The sequence below is a fragment of the Pipra filicauda genome, unplaced genomic scaffold (assembly GCF_003945595.2).
Source record: "Pipra filicauda isolate LSUMZ 115617 unplaced genomic scaffold, ASM394559v2 scaffold38_size3968069_pilon, whole genome shotgun sequence".
Classification (NCBI taxonomy): Eukaryota; Metazoa; Chordata; class Aves; order Passeriformes; family Pipridae; genus Pipra; species Pipra filicauda.
In genome coordinates this window covers 768,887-787,278 of record NW_024104520.1, presented here as the reverse complement: position 1 = coordinate 787,278, position 18,392 = coordinate 768,887, and positions in this window count along the sequence as shown.

Below are 18,392 nucleotides of genomic sequence, written 5' to 3'. Positions count from 1 at the left end.
ACTGACCTTTGAGGAGCTTATAGAACTGACCTTTGAGGGGCTTATAGCACTGACCTTTGAGGGGCTTATAGCATGGTGCCATAAAAGATGGCACATAGCACAGTAGGATTATCTCACCTGTGATGCAGATGAGCAAGTATTTACATTGCCGGCACCTTGAATACCAGTGGTGCACAGGACCACACCTGATGTCGTTGTCCCACCAGCTCCTAGACTGTTGAATATTTACCACTTATCAACTTGATTATAAGGGAGGCTTCTGGTCATAAAAATATACTGGTCTCTTGTGAGGTTTTTATATAAATTTTAAATCTTTTCAAGCTTCTGCACCTGTGCACACAAGACAAGGACTCCCACCACCACCCGTCTTTCCTGAACTATTCTCTTTCCTACTTCTCTTTCTCTTCAGGTGTTGATTGCAAATCCTTTGCCTGGGAAACACTAAAACTGACATATTTGTAAAAGAATTTGAATGCCATTGAACTTATGTGGAGTTACGCAAGTGACTGAGTATTTGCGGTCCTTGGTTAAAAACCTGTTGGCTTTTGGGAGAAATATGTTTCTATATCTCAACTTTTGCAGTGCCTCTTCACTGAAAGTCCTGGGTTTTATAACCCTAATTTGAAAGTATTCATTGTTACTGTTCGAACATTAAAGATTGCATGCAAAATGTCATGTTGCAACTCTTCAAGCCTGTTACTACTGGGGACATTTTTGTTATGTTCCCCACTCCACTAACGGATTTAATACCTGGTTTCAGCTTTTTTTGAGACATATTTTTCCAGCATGCTCTATTCAATGGTCTTTTTTTTTTTTTATTTCAGGAGTTAAGGTTTGTTTACAACAGTTCATGTTTTTATGTGCTGAAGAGCAGTAACCGCTAGGCCAGAATGCTCTGTTGTGGTATCTGCCACGGGGTGCCAGATTCAGGGACCAGAAGGCTCCAGAGACTTGCTGTCTCAGACAAAGCCAGATAAAGGTGTGTTCCAAAATCACACCATAACAAGCTTCACAAAGCTACAAAATTAAGAATTCAGTGTTTGCTGCAGTTTAGTGTAACAGAGTGGAGAGGCTTCATTGAGTCGCTTGAGCTGATGATACAGGATGCACAGGGAATTTAGGATGGCTTGATACACTCTTGATTGTGCCTAGAGGCAGCACAAGGTGTGAGACCACTGAAAGCCAGCTGATATTTAAAATCAAATTGGAAAGAGTATAAAGTAACAGTGGGATTTTGGTTAGGTGCTCTGTGAAAAAAACGGTTCAGATTTTCATAGCCTGGTTATTTTCAAACTCTCAAAGCTAAACCGCAATTTTCGCGGGGAACCAACTGTAAAGCACATATATTTTAGTGCCTGTAATTATGCAGCTGTACGACTGATGTGCCCAAGAAGTGTGACAGCCCCAATACAGAGGCTGAAATCTGGACACACCAGAATTCAGATGAAAATTTGGCCAAATGCTTATTGGGGTGTGGGGCTTGCACAATTGCATCCATGTTGCCTGTGGTGGAACAATGAGGGATTGCTGAGGTCTCCTGTGAAACCCTACCAGGGTAGTTTTGCTTATGTTTACCTGGGCAACAGTGTCCTTGGGTATCTCTTAGGGGTTAAAATCCAGCTCTGGAATTCAAAATACATTCAAATGACACATGTGAAAGTTCTACTTCTTTTGCTCTGAAAAACAGCAAAACAATGTGCAGCCTTGCCTCAGTTGGGTCAAGCTTTCAGCTGAGGGAAGAGACCTTGCCCAGATATTCTCCTTCTTTTTTCTCAAATCAATCCCTTTCAGTTCGTTACTCTGTTGCTAATCTTATTTTTACTTGCTAGGTTAAAAGTTTAAAAAAAAAACAGAGAACACTTGGGACTTAAAATGAGAGAAGAAATAGCATTGTTATTTATTTTCATCACTGTCTGACTTCTCATTTTGACAGCAAAAGTATTTTTGGATCACTTTAATGAATTCTGCAAGTCAGATAAAAAGTTGAATATATATGTTGTTGTGATTAAAATTAGAAAATATTTTTATAGCAGGAAAAAAAAGGATTTTCCTTCAGTAATTTGTAAAATGGGGGGAGTACAAGTTGCATTATTTTAAATGGAGATTTCCCAGGCTTTTTAAACTTATTGATATGCAGTGTACAATATCAATATTTTATAAGATTAAATAATAATAATATGTTTCAGATCTTCCATCTTGCCCTCCAGTTTTTCATATGGAACATTATTCAAGCCTGTTAAATATAACTGATACTGTTTTGCCTGATATTTGCAATCAACAGTTCGCAAATATCTGTGCAATTTTTGTGAGTACTCTGCGATTCCTGAGGTGTATGAATACATACTACCTGATGCTTGTGTTGATAAAGAAAATGTGTTTAAAGGACGCTATATGTGGCTCCATTATAAAAGAAGTCACCACAGGGATCAGACATGAAGGAAAAAGAAATATTAACACTGACTTCTCAGCCTTTTTCTGTGTTACTATGGCATTTAAGTGAATGCAGCCACTAAAATAATTTCTAATAAATGGAGCGATTCATGTCTTTCTAACACTTTCTCCTAACGTTTCTGCTGCACATGGCTCAGGTTAATATACAAAGAATAAAAAGCTTCATTTCAGAACATCAGAATGCTTGTCTGCTCTTGCCTTAGTGAGCAAGTTAACTACCTTGACTCAATTAGTAAGTCAGTTCAGCCTCTGAAACAAGCCAAACTTCCTTGCTCTGAAATGACAGTAATGAATTTTTGTCTCTGGATGTGAGAAAACATATTTTATGTCTCAGAGATTTCCTTCACTGTCATCATTGCAAAAGTTCAGTGTGTACCTGTCCTAGCTGACCTGTGTGCCCTTCACCTTGTGCTCTGAGCAGCCAGCTATTGAAAACAAAATTGAGGACAGAACAACCTTTTTGCATATGTAGATGTTTATATTGTATAACTGCTTAATTACTGCTGTGGGGGCCTTTCCCCTGTCCTGGACCTCTTGCTCCATCATGGTGCAACAACACAGCTGCTGTTACCTAGGAGGCAGAAGAGCATCACTACCAGGCAGCCCTACATTTTCAGCGGGGTAGAAGAGATGCTGCTTAGGGCTCCTCTTTACCTGCATCATAGGCAATTGCCCTACTCTGCAAACAGAGCTGGCCCTGCCACAGTCAGACTTCTGTCACTTGCAGGTGCCTTTGCAGTAACAGATTTATTTTGTGTGCCATTTCTAAAATCAGTGTCAGTCTCCAAGTCATTATCCAGGCTCTGTTGTGCTGATAGCATGTTGCAGGACTCCAGCTGCTGCATTTTGAGGTCTCAAAGCACCAAGCTAAATCCTGTGTGCATCCCTTCCTGAGCATGGGGAGCTGCCTCCAGCCTTGCATGAGCTGTGAATCAGTTAACAGCTAACAAAATAATAGTTGTTGTTGCCTTTCTGGTTATGAAGAAGTGAATGAGTGACATATCTGTCTCAGGTCTTTCACAACCACCTTACACAAGGCTGGGTTTCTGTCATTGCTTCTCTCACCTTGGGTATGTTCATGCAGGGGTGGAGCAGCAGGGCATGGGCCTGGTGGTGGTTGTTTCTGTCTCTGGAAAAGAGGAAGGAAATGATGATTGATGTCTTTGCTCAGTGTGAAGTGCTCACTCACCCGCTTTGGCAGCGTTTCTAAGAAGTCTCCAGCGGGTACTGGCTCCCACAGGCACCCCAGCAGCTCTCAGCTCTGCCTTGGAGGATGCAAGTTCCTGGGGCAGCTCTCATGCCAAGACCTGGGAGTCTCCTCTCACTGCCTGGGTTGCCTTCCCAAAATGCTCCATCGCTGTTCAGGTACCACAAAAGGGTGAGATTTTCAAGTGCTGGCTTTGCTTTGAAAACCAGATGTTAGCTGCCCAGGATGTGGCTGTATCTGCTAGCCACAGGCACGACTGTGGTGGCCGAAGACGCACAGCCAGTCTCAGAGTGTGAGGGGAGAGACCCAAAGCTGATACTCCTCAACTTGGTATATGAATTAAATATGTAGAAGCAACTGGATGGAGACTTAAGTGTCTTATATGCCAAACCGCTTGCAACACATAAGCACTGCTGAATTTTCTCTTTCCCAGAAAATTATGGGGTTTTTAATATGTAAAATGCTAAGTGACTTTCTGGCTATTACCTTAACTCTTGCATTTATCTATCACTGTGAAGCGGGATTCCCTAAGAGACTGGTTTAGAACTTTTAATGAATCTTGGGCATTAAAATATATACATATATTTTAAATTGTTATCTAGTATGTAGAATTTGTGCTGGTATCTGGTCTGTCATAGACTTATTGATCAACTAAACCAGAGCTGCAGCCTTGGCTTGTGATTAGAGCAGTGGCTTTGACAATGAATGTTAGCTGTTCAGTCTCTCCTGCATTGTGCAGAGCTTGGCAAAGCTAGATCAGGTTAATGGGAAGCTTTTAAGTTTTACCAGGCTCTGGACCAGGCCTATGTAAGGCTGCACAAATAAGTTTTAGATACACAACTCCAAACAGACTGCTGGTGTGACCGACCTGCTCTCCATGGCTGATTGGTGGATGGCAGGCATGAAATGCTACTGCACAGACACGCTGGCTGTTCCTGGCCCCACTTCCACAGCTGGGTGACACTGAGCCATGGCTCTGCTGGCCCCCCACAGGATATGGGGAGATGGCAGTGACCCTTTTTTAAAGTACTTTCAGATCAGTCATAAAAGATCTTTGTGCTGGTGAGTACTTTGGCGTTTGTCAGGTCTGTCAAATGTTCCTGCTGACAGGTTTGACCAGAGGAGTTTGCTCTGAATGGATCTGTAATACACTTTGTGGGATTAGGGCTTTCCAGCATTTCAATTCACTGAAGTCACAGGGAGTAGGTAAGCATAAGGGACAGAAAGAGAAGGGACAATATATAACGATGCATTAACGACTACTGTTTTAGCAGTTTGTAATCAACATAATGACCTTTTTAACTGTACAAAACATGGTATAGGCTGAGTTAGCATCTGATTCACCAGTGATTTAGAAATCTAATTCTTCCTGAGGGAGTTATGCTGGATGCTGGGAGGCTAAAACAGAGGGAAGGTCTCTCCATAGTTATCCCTGTTCCTCTTTCTGGACCATGCTCTTGCATCCCCTGTAGTTACTGGACTCTGGGATGGACTGATCTCAATGTATGCAACAGGGACATTTTTACATAAAGATTTAGTCCCCAGTCAACAGGTTTCATTGAAATGTCATCACCTTGAAAATATTAATGTTTCCTCTACCGGTAAAGAAAAGAGGCTGAACACAATCTCAGCAAGAATTTAGCCTTAGGGACTTTGACCTAGGAGAGTAGCTGTGAGGTGAGAAACTCTGGGGGTTTTACCCTTAGAATTTTACCCTTCCATGATAAAATACTGGAGAGAAATGACCAATGTTCCTCAAATTGCTCCTTGGTGATGGTAAAGATTTTTTTTCTGCAGTGGGAGCAGTCAGGGTTACTCATATAGAGACCCAGGCTCACAATGCAGTACAAGACATAAGGAGGTTAAGTTAAGGAGAGGAGCATCTGACTCTGCTCCACGTCTTTCACAACTTTCTACCTGGCTGCCAAGAAAACTGATGCACTATCCTTGCTCTGGAGCATTCTCAAGTTTTTGGCTCTCTATTGTGTAGGGCTATAGCTTTGTTATTTTCCCCTGAATATCCAGAGACATTTAAAGAAAATGAGGCACCTTTACTGAAGGTATTTCCCTCTTGCATTCATAGCTGACACATGCTTTTGACTCTCACGTATGTCACAATTTAACTTTTAATTTACAGATGAAAAAAATGAGCCTTGCCTAGCAAAAAATTAGTTGGGAAGTTGCTTTCACCCCACACCCCATCAAGAATAGCTAGTTCTGGCATAGTCAATCTTTGCAACAGGTGACAGCCAATGCTGGTGGAGTTAAATCCAATGAAACTGCACAGCAGAGACTGGAGGAATATCACTGCTTTGCGTATTACATACATGACTGATACAGCTTTAAGCTGAGAGTACAAATAGCAGATGAAAACAGAGATGGCTTTCAGAAAGATCCAAGGCAGAAGTCCGGATTGAGATCTGGGACAAATCACTCAGGGATGCTATTGAATGATCCAGAATTAACAGAGTATTCACCAAGCAGAAGAGCTTAGATGTCTGGAGGGTAGTGCCCTGATATTGTACATATGACAGAAGAACCAAAACAATGGGAAAACTGAAACCTGAGGCAGGGTGGCTTGAAAAAACCCTGCCTTTAACTTCACAAAATCAGTCTGCTGAGCTGTGTGTGCTGTGACGAACATGAGAAGCTCTGAGTGTGCCAGGCACAATGAGTGAGATGCAGAAGCAGCAGCAAACCACATCATGTTATTGGAGTCTGCAGGAACTGGTAGAAGACACCCGGGATGGGAAAAGGAGGAGACAAAAGCTTGGGAGCTCACATGTGCTCTTCAAAAGAGCAATGAACAAAGCTGCAGCAGGAGGTGGGTAGAGTCAGCGTGAATGTGAATGGAATTTACGTTCATTTCTGTACAGTGTGGAGGTACATAAGCAACTGTGGTGCTAAAAGTAATTATGTAACCCCTGAAAAAAATCCCTGGGCTGCAGAAAAAAAGTTGTGCCAGGGCCCCTGAGGACTTGCAGGTACAACGAAAAAAAAAGAGAGGAGCTGTGTCAATATTCAGGGTAGCAGTGATGGGTCCACAAGGCCATGTGGATGTCTCAGGGGCTGTGGCAGGACCACGTCTGACAACAAGGCTTAGCCTAATTCTTACCATTCCCTGGCTTGGCTTGGCTGAGGATGAGAGGCATAGAAGACAGGCCTTTGAGGGACTTCTGTAGCCCACATGGGCAGAGGTGCCTGAACTAAAGTCACTAGTCCCTGAAGCAGGCAGCTTGTGCCTGTGTTGATGGGGCACTAAGATGTGGGTTCACCACAACACCACGTGCCACTTTGGCCTGGGTTTAACAGGGTGCAGTTGGCTTCAGGACCAGGCTGCAAGACACTGAGTGTGGTTGGAGCACCAGAATTTGCAAGAGAAGCTTGCTGGGATAATACAGCATTCACAGCAAGAAGTGCAAAAAAAAAAAAAATTTGAAGTAAAATAATGACAAGTTCATTGTATGCCTCCAGTGTGTGCATAGCTTTACATGACAGCAAGCAGCTGGGAGGGACTTTGCATCCCTGCACACATCTCATGATTTGGTGCTCCCAGTGGGATGCGAGTGAAGGAGCCACAGCTGGATCAGGCAGTGACTGTGGTGGACTGAGTTCTGCTCATCCTTGACCTCACAAATATTGTGCAGGACACAGAGGGCAAGCAGGAGACAGAATCAGGGTCCAGCAGGGTCAGACTCAAGGCTGCAAAAATAGGCTTTCTGTCACTACTTCTTATTCACTGGCTGTATAACTGAAGGGATCTGGTAACTGCTTAAGAACATCAGCTAGGTAGGCAGGACTGTCACTTACAGAGGCCAGTGCAGGAGCTCCATTTTTCTCTGTGAACTGAGGATCAGGGCATGGAGCTGGTGCCATACCTATTTGGACTCAACTAAGAGGCAGGAGATGTGGAAAATACAATTGTCACGTGCCTCATTACACCAATTAGAGGTGTAAAGCATCCATTGTGTTCAACAATGCAGTCGTATTTTTGCTTCTTCGTGAGGAATGGAACTTAACCAAGGGAGCCAACCTGTAGGACCATGCTTCCAGTTGACCATGCCAAATACTTGAGGAAAAAAGCTCCCTTGTGAATTACTCTGCATTCATATTCTGAAGGTTGTTTGGGACAAGACCTGAAGTGTCACCTGCTGATATGCTGACCACATTTTTAGGTTTGAACCCATCAGCAACACAATGAATTAGAAGCTGCTAGCTACTAGATGTCAAAAGAGCAACACATCTTTCTTGTTGCTCCCCATCTGGCCAGTTCAGCACAGAAGATTCCCATCTATTTCAGTCCAAAGGCCTCCACTGTTGATCTTACCACATATGCCATACAACCCTGGCAAGAAAATTTTCCTTTCACAGGCTGAATGCATGTCTGACACAGATCATTAAGTAGCAGGTCTGCATCTTGTGCCTCCAGTGGGTCCCAGCTCAATGAGAAAGATCCATCTTGATGTAGCAAATGTTGATCAAACTGCAAATCCAATTGAATGCGACAGAGGTGCTGCTTGATCATAGCAAGACAACTCCTCTAAAACAAATATATACCCAAACATTCTACAGTGCAAGAAGAGTTGGGGTCACAGAATTAAAAATATTGGCAAGCTGAAGGATAGAGATGCGGTCTGCAAAAGCTGACACCAGCTCTATTTTGTGATCACTTCCCTATGCTATTTGGAGGTAGTGCAAATGCTGCCAGTGGTGTAACAAGAATCCAGTCGTGTGCCAGTGCTTTAATAAGCTCAAGTCCAAGTCAATCCCTGAATGGTACAACAATACACAGATCTAGCATTATCAGCCAAAAAATTAAGCCCACAGTAACCAGCACAAACAGGAATAATCTTTTTTTTTTCTCTGAGGTGCCCAGCAGTTTGTTTAGTAAACTGTTTTTACAGGACCACAAACCTGCACTGAGTTTCAAATTCATGGACAGCTTGCACTTATTGCAAGGAATAATTTACAGTTTTGAGGTGTATATGATGTAGTTAACGGAAACTCAGTTCAAATATATGTAAAATGTAGTTTACTGGGATGGTCTGCACACCTGCAGATGGGAACATATGAAGAGCAGTTTAGGTTCAGAGCTGTGCTTGACTGCTTTATCAAAAAGTAGTGAAGAACAATAACAGCAACATTGGTGGAGGCTCTAACAATGAGAGTAATGTAAGGATGTGGTTTTCTCTCAAAAAGGTCTTCAAAGAAGGCAGGAGGGCGAAGGAGGGGAGAGAGGTGGGCTGCTGTAAGCAGAACAGTAGGAGCTCAAGTGTAGTTAAAGGAAATAGCTGAGGCTGTAAAAAGTGAAAAAGGTTACTGAGAACTGAAGAAATTGGACAAGAGACCATGTGGCTGAAGGAATCTTTTCCTCAGCTCTGTGATCCGGTTTTCAAAAGATGTTTGTGGTGTGGTTTACAGCACAAGAAGGTATTTGAACAATTTATTCTGATGCCTCTTCTGTCAGAAGAGCAATGTGATATCCCAAACTAGGAATTCATTGATCAAAGGGCAACATGAGGAATGACCTGCATTTGGTGGTCAAATCAAAGGGCTCTCCTCTGAAGTCGATCTCTATGATACAAAAAATTGTGGAAAGACAGCTAAGGCCACCCTGAAGCCAGTGCTTTCAGGCAGTTAAAGGCAAAGTGTAATATGCTCCCTTAAAAAAACAACTTTGCTTTGTGCCTGTGCTGCAGCAGTCTGTGACACCCGTGCATGGCCCTGTGCATGCCTTCCCACCACCTGCTCCTCTCCCAAGCCTCGTCCAGGGCTCAGGCCACATGTCCCTGGTTCAGGGACATCTCTGTCCCTGGTTCAGGGACATGTCCTGCTGCAGCTATTGCTGCTGTGGTGCCTGTACATCCCAGCAGAACAGGTGAAGCTGTCTTTCCCAGGGATCTATGTCTCAAAGGTGGATGAGTCCAACTCAGATCACAGTTTTTTCACATTTCCGAGACATTTTTAAGACCTGAGTAGCCCTGAGGTTTTTACTCTTCCATTGAATTTAATTGAAATTTGCCAATTTGTGAACAAATTGTTGGAAACAAGCAGAAATCAATCACATAATCCTTGTTTTCTTAGGAATTGAGATGAGTAGAGTGATCACCTTATTTCTGTGCTTATTCTGATCCCTAGGGAAAAATCTTCCAAACAAACAACCTATTCAGCAGCATAATACACATGACTGAGATGCTGCTACTGAAATTGTGGGCAGAGATATAACAAACAAATTTCTACTTGCATTTAAACCTTATTTTATATTATGATGCCATTGAGAGGGATGGAGGCACTTGTCACAGCTATTGTTTGTCTTTCTGAAGTTAATTGCACTTTAAAGGTTTTTTTCCCCCACCTGTCACACCTGAGGCAGAACTATAAAGTGCCAGGAATGACTTTGTGCAAGAAAGCAGCATAAAGGTACGATAATCTATATTTGATGTAGAATCAAATAAAACTCAGAGGAATTAGAGACAAAGATAAGTTTATGGACCTAAAGGTTTGAAGTTCAACTTCTGCATCAAGATCAAGGCATATCCTACCCTGCACATTTGAGGCATTCAATCTCACATCAGCCACTTCACAAGCTTCCCATTGGAAGGAGTATAAAGTTAGCTGTGATGAGTTGATGTCAGGATTTTTTGAGACAGGGATAGACACTGATGGGGTGTGAGGGATGTGCAGCGTTAGCATTGGGCTGTGCCTTCATGAGACTGTGTCTCTTCCTTCAGGCAATTAGCTCCCTGTCAAAGATAAAGCTTTCACATGTCCTTTAATCAAACGATGTGTCCCTATTTTGAGGTGTCATATTTCTGTTCCATGGTTTAGGATAAAAAACACTTTGACTCCTTTTTAAGTGATCAGGCTTCCAGTGAACAGGACCTGTTATCTCCTCTTAAGTGGGAGGTAAAAGGACCCAGTAGCCTTCCCTCTATAGCTATGCACCCTTGTAAAACAGTTCCTGTTAACTTTGCAGCTGCAATTAAATCCAGAGAGGAATCCAGAGTTCATTTTTACATTTAATTAACAGTGAAATTTGTCTGCTCTTGGATTTTTAGCTATGATGTTTTTCTGCCAAAGCAGATGCGTGATAAATCTAACAATTTAAATGAAGAATTGTTCATCAATTACATGTTAAGGTTAAGACCTTAAAATCTTTCACTATATGGTGCAGAGTGTTTGGGAAATCACCCAGCTTGAATGTGGTCCTCTCTCCTGAAGGGAGTGGAAATTATTAAACTTGGCACAGGTTTAGTGAGCTGCAGCATGGAAAGAGAGAGGCTCTGACTCATCTACTCTGCAAACAACCGCATGAGACTGCAGTTTCATTTTGATGTGGTCTTATTACAGAAGTGCATGCCAACTGAATTATCAAAATGAAATACTATTTCTACCTGGCTAAGCACTTAGTAATTTTACTTGAGGTTCTGGGGGAGGAAAGCTGAAGCTGCTGCAGTGGGCATCATACTTAGAGTTCAAGCAATAATTCAGTCCATAGTACCTTCGGGGAGGAGGTGAGCTCTCCCACTTTCATGCAGGAGAAAAAGAAGACAAGACCTAGAAAGGACTAGGTCTAGAAAGGACTAGGTCTTGTCCTCTGAGGTCTGCACACATAAGAAACTGCTCAGGGAGACTGCAGTGAAGTAGAGGCCTCTCCTGTCTGTGTACCAGACAATGTTTGCTAAATAAAATGTTTGGGGAGATGAGGGCACATTCCTGTGCTTTTATCAGAAGGCTGTAATGAGAGCCGAAACAGCAGCTCTCAGATGCAGAGTCCCTCCTTTAATAGCAGACGAACCTTGCTCTCCCTTACTATGTGCATCTGTAGATCACTGCACTGAGCATCATTCCCTATGATTTGGGAATGCTTTTAACTATAAAGGATGCCTAGTATGAAGTTACAAATTTTATTAATTTTGCCATATTTGTTATCTATACCAAAAAAAACCCTATCAACAGTCACGGGGCTCTACGTACTGAACACCTTCCCTGTTCTGTGGTCTCCAGCAGAACAGGGAAGTTGTTCAGAAAGATGCAGCATATCATAGAATCAACTGGGTTGGAAAAGACCTCTGAGATCATCAAGTCCAACCCTTGATCCAACACCGTCGTGATTACTAGACCATGGCACTAAGTGCCACATCCAGTCTCATCTTAAAAACCTCCAGGGATGGTGAATCCACCACCTCCCTGGGCAGCCCATCCAATGTCTGATTACTCTCTCTGTAAAAACTTTCTTCCTAATATCCAACCTAAACTTCCCCTGGCAGAGCTTAAGATCGTGCCCTCTTGTCCTACTGCTGGTTGCCTGGGAGAAGAGACCAACACCCATCTGGCTACAACCTCCTTTCAGGGAGTTGTAGAGAGTGATGAGGTCTCCCCTGAGCCTCCTCTTCTCCAGGCTAAACAACCCCAGCTCCCTCAGCCTCTCCTCATAGGACTTGTGCTCCAGTCCCTTCACCAGCCTTGTTGTTCTTCTCTGGACCTGCTCCAGCACCTCAATATCCTTCCTGAACTGAGGGGCCCAGAACTGGACACAGCTCTCAAGGTATGGCCTCACCAGTGCTGAGAACAGGGGAAGAATCACTTCCCTGGTCCTGCTGGCCACACTGTTCCTGATACAGGCCAGGATGCCATTGGCCTTCTTGGCCACCTGGGCACACTGCTGGCTCATGTTCAGCTTCCTGTCAATCCAAACTCCCAGATCCCTTTCTGCCTGGCTGCTCTCCAGCCACTCTGTCCCCAGCCTGTAGCGCTGCAGCGGGTTGTTGTGGCCAAAGTGCAAGACCCAGCACTTGGTCTTGTTGAACCTCATCCTGCTGGAATCAGACCATCTCTCCAGCTTGTCCAGCTCCCTCTGCAGAGCCCTCCTGCCTTCCAGCAGATCAATACTCCCCCCCAGCTTGGTGTCATCCTCCTACAGCAAATGGTTTCTCCCCCTTTAACATTCACCAGTCCTTACATAAACTTTCTCCTGGAGTCTTCCTTAGATGACGATTTCAGAATAAAAAATATTTCGCTGAAAAGTTTGTAATCTGCATTCTTAGCATTTTTCACCCCTCTTTCACAGACAAATGCCATTAGGAAGGTGGTGAGATGCCACTGGCTGCTTAACTTAAATTAAAGCGACTGACTGGAAAGTTCCTGACTTAACCAGCCTGATCAGTTGCAAGTGTACAGCTCCAAGTCTGAAGATAAGGCTCTTGGCTCAAGATAAGAGCTCTTAATTGTGTCATCTCACTCCTCTTTTGAATTTTAAATGCTGGTTTTTTCCTAGGATGGGAAGAAATACCATCACATAAGTAAAACCACTAGATAGCTTTGTGACTCTGACTCCTGCACTAAAAAGTATTTGGCTACTGGGTCCTTTTACCTCCCACTTAATAGGAGATAACAGGTCCTGTTCACTGGAAGCCTGACCACTTAAAAAGGAGTCAAAGTGTTTTTTATTCTTGTCCTAGTTAGAACAGCTGGGACGAGTTCACCACTGTATGGATGTAACCCAAAACTGTGTATTCTATAGCCTTCCATGCCATTTCCCAGAAACTGTTATCAATAGACTATGTACACCTTCTGCCCAGAGCAGCCTGACTCCTCAGGCTGTAAACTAGGTGTTAAAAGGCCTGCAAGATAGGAGGGTGCTTCTGTCCTCACACTCTTTTATGGAACTCCCTGCCCTGAGGGAAGTACTGAGCATTCCTGCCTGAACTGGAGAATATGTAATCTTGGAGTCTTGGAACTTTTGGAACCTCTCGTGGGATCCAGAGGAAGACTGCAGATCACCTCTCTCAACCAAACTGCAGATCACCGCTCTCAACCAGACTGAGACCACCACTCTCGACTGGACTGCAACCACCACTTTTCAACCAGACTGCAACCATCACTCTTGACCAGACTGCAATCACCACTCTTGACCAGACTGCAACAGCACTCTCACCAACGGGTTTTCCCCTCTCCTTTTACTTTGGACTCGGGGCCAAACGAACACCACTCTGTTCATGCCCCAGGGTGCTGGGTTATACATTTGGGTTTTGTGGGTTAAAACCAATTGTTTGTCTGTATAATCATACTTATTGTATTATTTTATTAAATTGTTATTCTGATTTATAATCTCTCTTTTGAGTTGAGTTCATTTCCCCTGCTGGTTTACCTTTAAACCAGCACAATCCTAAACCACAGAACAGAAATATGACACCTCAAAATAGGGACACATCATTTGATCAAAGGACATGTGAAAGCTTTATCTTTGACAGGGAGCTAATTGCCTGAAAGGAAGAGACACAGTCTAGTCTGGATTAGATCAGTAGTAAGGCAAATCTTACTGTGGAGTAAGCTGCTTGTTTAAAAAACCTCTGGGTGAATGCTCTTGCTCTTTGATCAAGTGCAAAGTCATTTACATATTTTTGCCTTATGTTTTGTTGAGTAGGAGTGTGTATGCACGGGTAGTTACCACGGAAGAAATGACATGCTGTAAAGTCACACCATCAATTAAATTCCTTTATGTGCCCATGCTTTTAGACAGAGGAACACCCTGCTTCTGGATGGTGAGTGAGGAGAGGTATGAGGAAGATGTGATGTCAAAACAAAGCTGCTGTGTAGTAGGAAAATCAAGTGTTTGAGAAACCTTATAGTTGCAAACTGAGTGCCTGCAGGCTTCCCCACGGTCTTGGCAGCACACAGGGTCAGCCCTGGAGAACTGCAAAGGGAAGGGACTGGTGGCAGAAATGGGAGCTTGACTGTTGAAGGTGGCATCTTCAGCTCAGGTGCCAACACCCCAATTTAAATTGGTAGGCACACAAATCCCTTTCTCAGGGTTTGTAGCCACAAAAAGAACAAGAAAAAAGATTATTGCTTGCTTCTGCAGGACAAGGTGGGGAAATTTTGTGAAAAAAGAAAAAAGCTGAACTTGCTTCAGTGCTTACTGTATGGTTGGAGGTGTAGAGGTAGACATGCACCTGAATCTTTAACCCAGGAAGCCTTTCTTTGTTTCCTGCACTCATGCTGGGCTTGGCTGTGCTCTGCCTGTGGGAGCATTACCATGAATTCCATCACTGGCTTTTTCAGCTTAATTTTGCTGCTTAATTTTCCTCCAGGATCCTTCAGAGGTCTTTATTTTACCTCAGTCTTCCTGATGGAAAGGAGGCAGGTAGCCACATTTCCAGTCTGATTAGGATGAGCAAATCTAGCAATGGGGATATGCTTAAGGGGCCAGGGGTGTGTGGGAAGCTTTTCCTTGGTATGGGAGCACCCAATGGACCATTGCCCTAGTACAGCTTTTGCAGCCACTGTTACAAAAAACCTAAATAAATTATTGTGTGTTTGTTTTTTTTTAAGTTACCTTCTTTGGATAACATTAAGTACAGACGTTAGTAGTGGGTGTTAAAACACTCTCCTTGTTCTGGAGCTTTTTCACAGGGGCTCAGATAAGTTGGGGGAGCTGCTTGCTTTTGGTGCTGATTGGTGAGTGAACTCAAGTAAAATATGTGGCTTAACCACAGGGACCTGTTTTCTTTCTCTGCAGGAAACACCTGCCAAAAAGGCTGCATTCACTTAGGCTGTACAAAGAAAAGCCCCAGATGAAACTTCCAGCCATACAGCAACAGGTCAGGAGACGATACTCAGTACATCAGTTTACATTCAAAGCAGCACACTGTGCCAATTGGATATGAAAAACTTATGACCATTGATTAAAACAGAATATCAATATGAGGGAATAAATGATGCTTTCCCTTACATTATTACCAAAGAAATACCTTATACTCCTACTGAATTGGCTAAATTACAAGAAGAATACAGTCATACTCAGAAAGAGTCTGACAGAATATGTGCAGAGAGTCTCCCCTACAGGAGGAGAACAAATTGTGCTAATAGAAACAGAACCTGAGGGCTACTGGGGGCCTAGGGTCTTCTTAACCACAGGTAATAAAAGAGCTCCCTGGTCCCTCACTCAAAGAGCCACCTGGGGGTTTGAATCCCCTGGGAGAGAGGTGATCCAATTGCCATAGTGACTTCTATGGATCAGTTGACTGAAAGTGTCCAAAAGGCAATCTCCAATTAATGCATCAGCACACACTGGAACCTGACCAAGGCTCCCCAGTGACCATGCCAGTGGATCCACCTGGGGGTTTGAATCCCCTGGGAGAGAGGTGATCCAATTGCCATAGTGACTTCTATGGATCAGTTGACTGAAAGTGTCCAAAAGGCAATCTCCAATTAATGCATCAGCACACACTGGAACCTGACCAAGGCTCCCCAGTGACCATGCCAGTGGATCCAGTGGATCTTTTCTTTTCATAGGAACCTGCTAACAGATGAGATTGAACTGTGTGAAATCAATGAAACTTTTAACTGCTTGCATAATTGCTTGTATTATCAGTTTATTAATTTTTGTGATTTGTGTTTTTATTGCGAATGACTTGTTGGGAGGCCAAATATTAGCAGGATTATATAAGACAGACCATTTTAGGTATTGCTAGTTTGATTTTTGTTAACAATTGAATGAAACAAAAGAAAATATTACATGGAAAATGATTGAGTCCCCCTTCCTAGACCAGAAGGAGGGACAACCATGGACTGCAAATGGAATATGGATAGAACACAAGAAAGTCTTTTAGCAGGTTCCAAGCAACTCTACTTGGAACCAAACATGTTAGACATTACATACAAAATGCCACTTGTATTCCCACTTGAACACATCTAATGTACCTAATCTAATGTTTCCTACCATGTGTCCTAAGAAGTTTTTTTATTTTACATCACTTCTTTTATTTATGCTAATCAATATGGTAACTCCAGTACATTCTGCACTACACACACTTCCAGTTGTGGGTGCAATTTACTTTGACAGCAATTGTAAAGGAATGTGATTTTGTCTGCTGAAATTTTAAAAAAAAGCAACCTGGGATAAGACAACTAAATTCAAAAGGGATAAAAATTTCACTTAACACCCCACCAACTGTAAAGCCAGTTTCTGTTTTGTGTCAGGATTAAATTACGACTCTATTCCCTGGAGAATAGAGTATGAGCCTGATGTAAGATGTGTTTACATGAGAACATTTTGTATGAGAACTTCTTTGTATTTTGTATGAAAACTTTGAACTCACAGATAGCCTAGTTGAAGGTACGCTATTACCAGGCACGGACCGAAGAGCACAGTCGTCTGTCTCAAACACTGTTAAGGCCACAGGACTTTGCCATGAGGTAAACAGGTAAACACAGAATGGAGAGACAGGATAGTGATAACTCCAGGCCTAGCAGAGGTGAGATCTGGTTAGCAAATCCAGACAAAAGTTCCCTCTGTGGCAAACTGTGTAAAGAAGCAACTGCTCAGATACACATCACTGGTCAAACAAAGATCACCCCAAGTTATGGGACAGGTGGCATCTGCAACCACTAATGATCACTGAAGCCCTTCCCTGAATATGCCTTTGTGGATACCAGGAACTTGGACTGTAAGATAAGCTCCCACAGTGGGAACTTAAGATAAAGGTCGTACTATTGTCTAGGTGTTATCTCAGACCTATGAGGAGGTTAAAAGCTGAGGGAGAAGAATGTATCACTGATTATGGACACAAAGAAAGCAGAATTTACAGGCCACAAGGAAAGCAACTGTGCTGAAATCTGCTCTGACCGGGTAAAAGGTAATTCTGGCAGGAGGAGATTGTGACCACCAACTCAAGGCTCACAGACTCAAGAAACCCACCAACTCAAAAGAAGAGAAAGATTGAGCCATATGGACTAATAAGCATTAGAAGTGAGGCAATCATTTAACCAATAGAATAAGAGAACTGTGTAGCCAATGAGCATTAATTCATGTTTGCTAAAATGTATAAATAGTGAAAAGTTTTGCAATATCTCAGGATCCCCTCTATCAAGAAACCCAGGGTAAGGAAGGACCAACAGAATACTCCTGGATCCATAGGTGGTGACTGTCTTCTGCTTGATCTCTCTCTCCCTCTCCTCTCTTCTATTTCTTTCTATCTCTGTACCTCACAGTCACTGTTAAATAAAATCTGTATTATTGACTTCGGCATATGGATTCATTTGCACCTTAATTCGAGCAGAGAGATCTCACGCTAATAAGATCTTAACAGCTGGGTCCACACCCATCCTGGTCCTGCAGGAATAGGGGTGCTGCAGCACTGCCCAGGGTGGCCTGGACCCTCTGTCTCACCAAAAGAGATATCATGTCCTCAGCTGGAACAATGACCTTGCATTTCAGTAATCTGAAGGGATAGCTTGGTGGTGCTTCATGAGGAGGAGCAGCTGGCCGCTTCTGTCCCTTCTGAACTCTTTGACATGTGGCTTGTATGACAAAAGCCCAGGGCAGCTCACAGCCCTGCATCTGCAGAAGAGAGGTAGTCTGTAATGCCTGACTGGACAAACAGTTAAACGTTTTTGCCTCCTCCTCCTTTTGGCAGCTCCCTACTGTGCACAATTCACTGCTCCTCCTGCAAAAAAGGGAGGTTTGGGGCACTTTTAACTGTCAAGATCTGGGGGGGGGAAAAAATTGTCATGCCTCTTTTAACTTTGCTAAAAGTTTAACTTTGCTAAAATGGGCCCAGTAAAAGCACAGGCAATTTTTTTTTTGCAAGCTGCCTAAATCCGTTATGTTTTCCATGCATACTGAAAATCTGTGGCCCATGAAAGCCATCCCTTGAGCCTTGCAAGCCCAATTGGGTCTGACAGCTCTTAGCCTTCCAAGTGTCATCTCCTTCTCACACCTCTGGGCGGA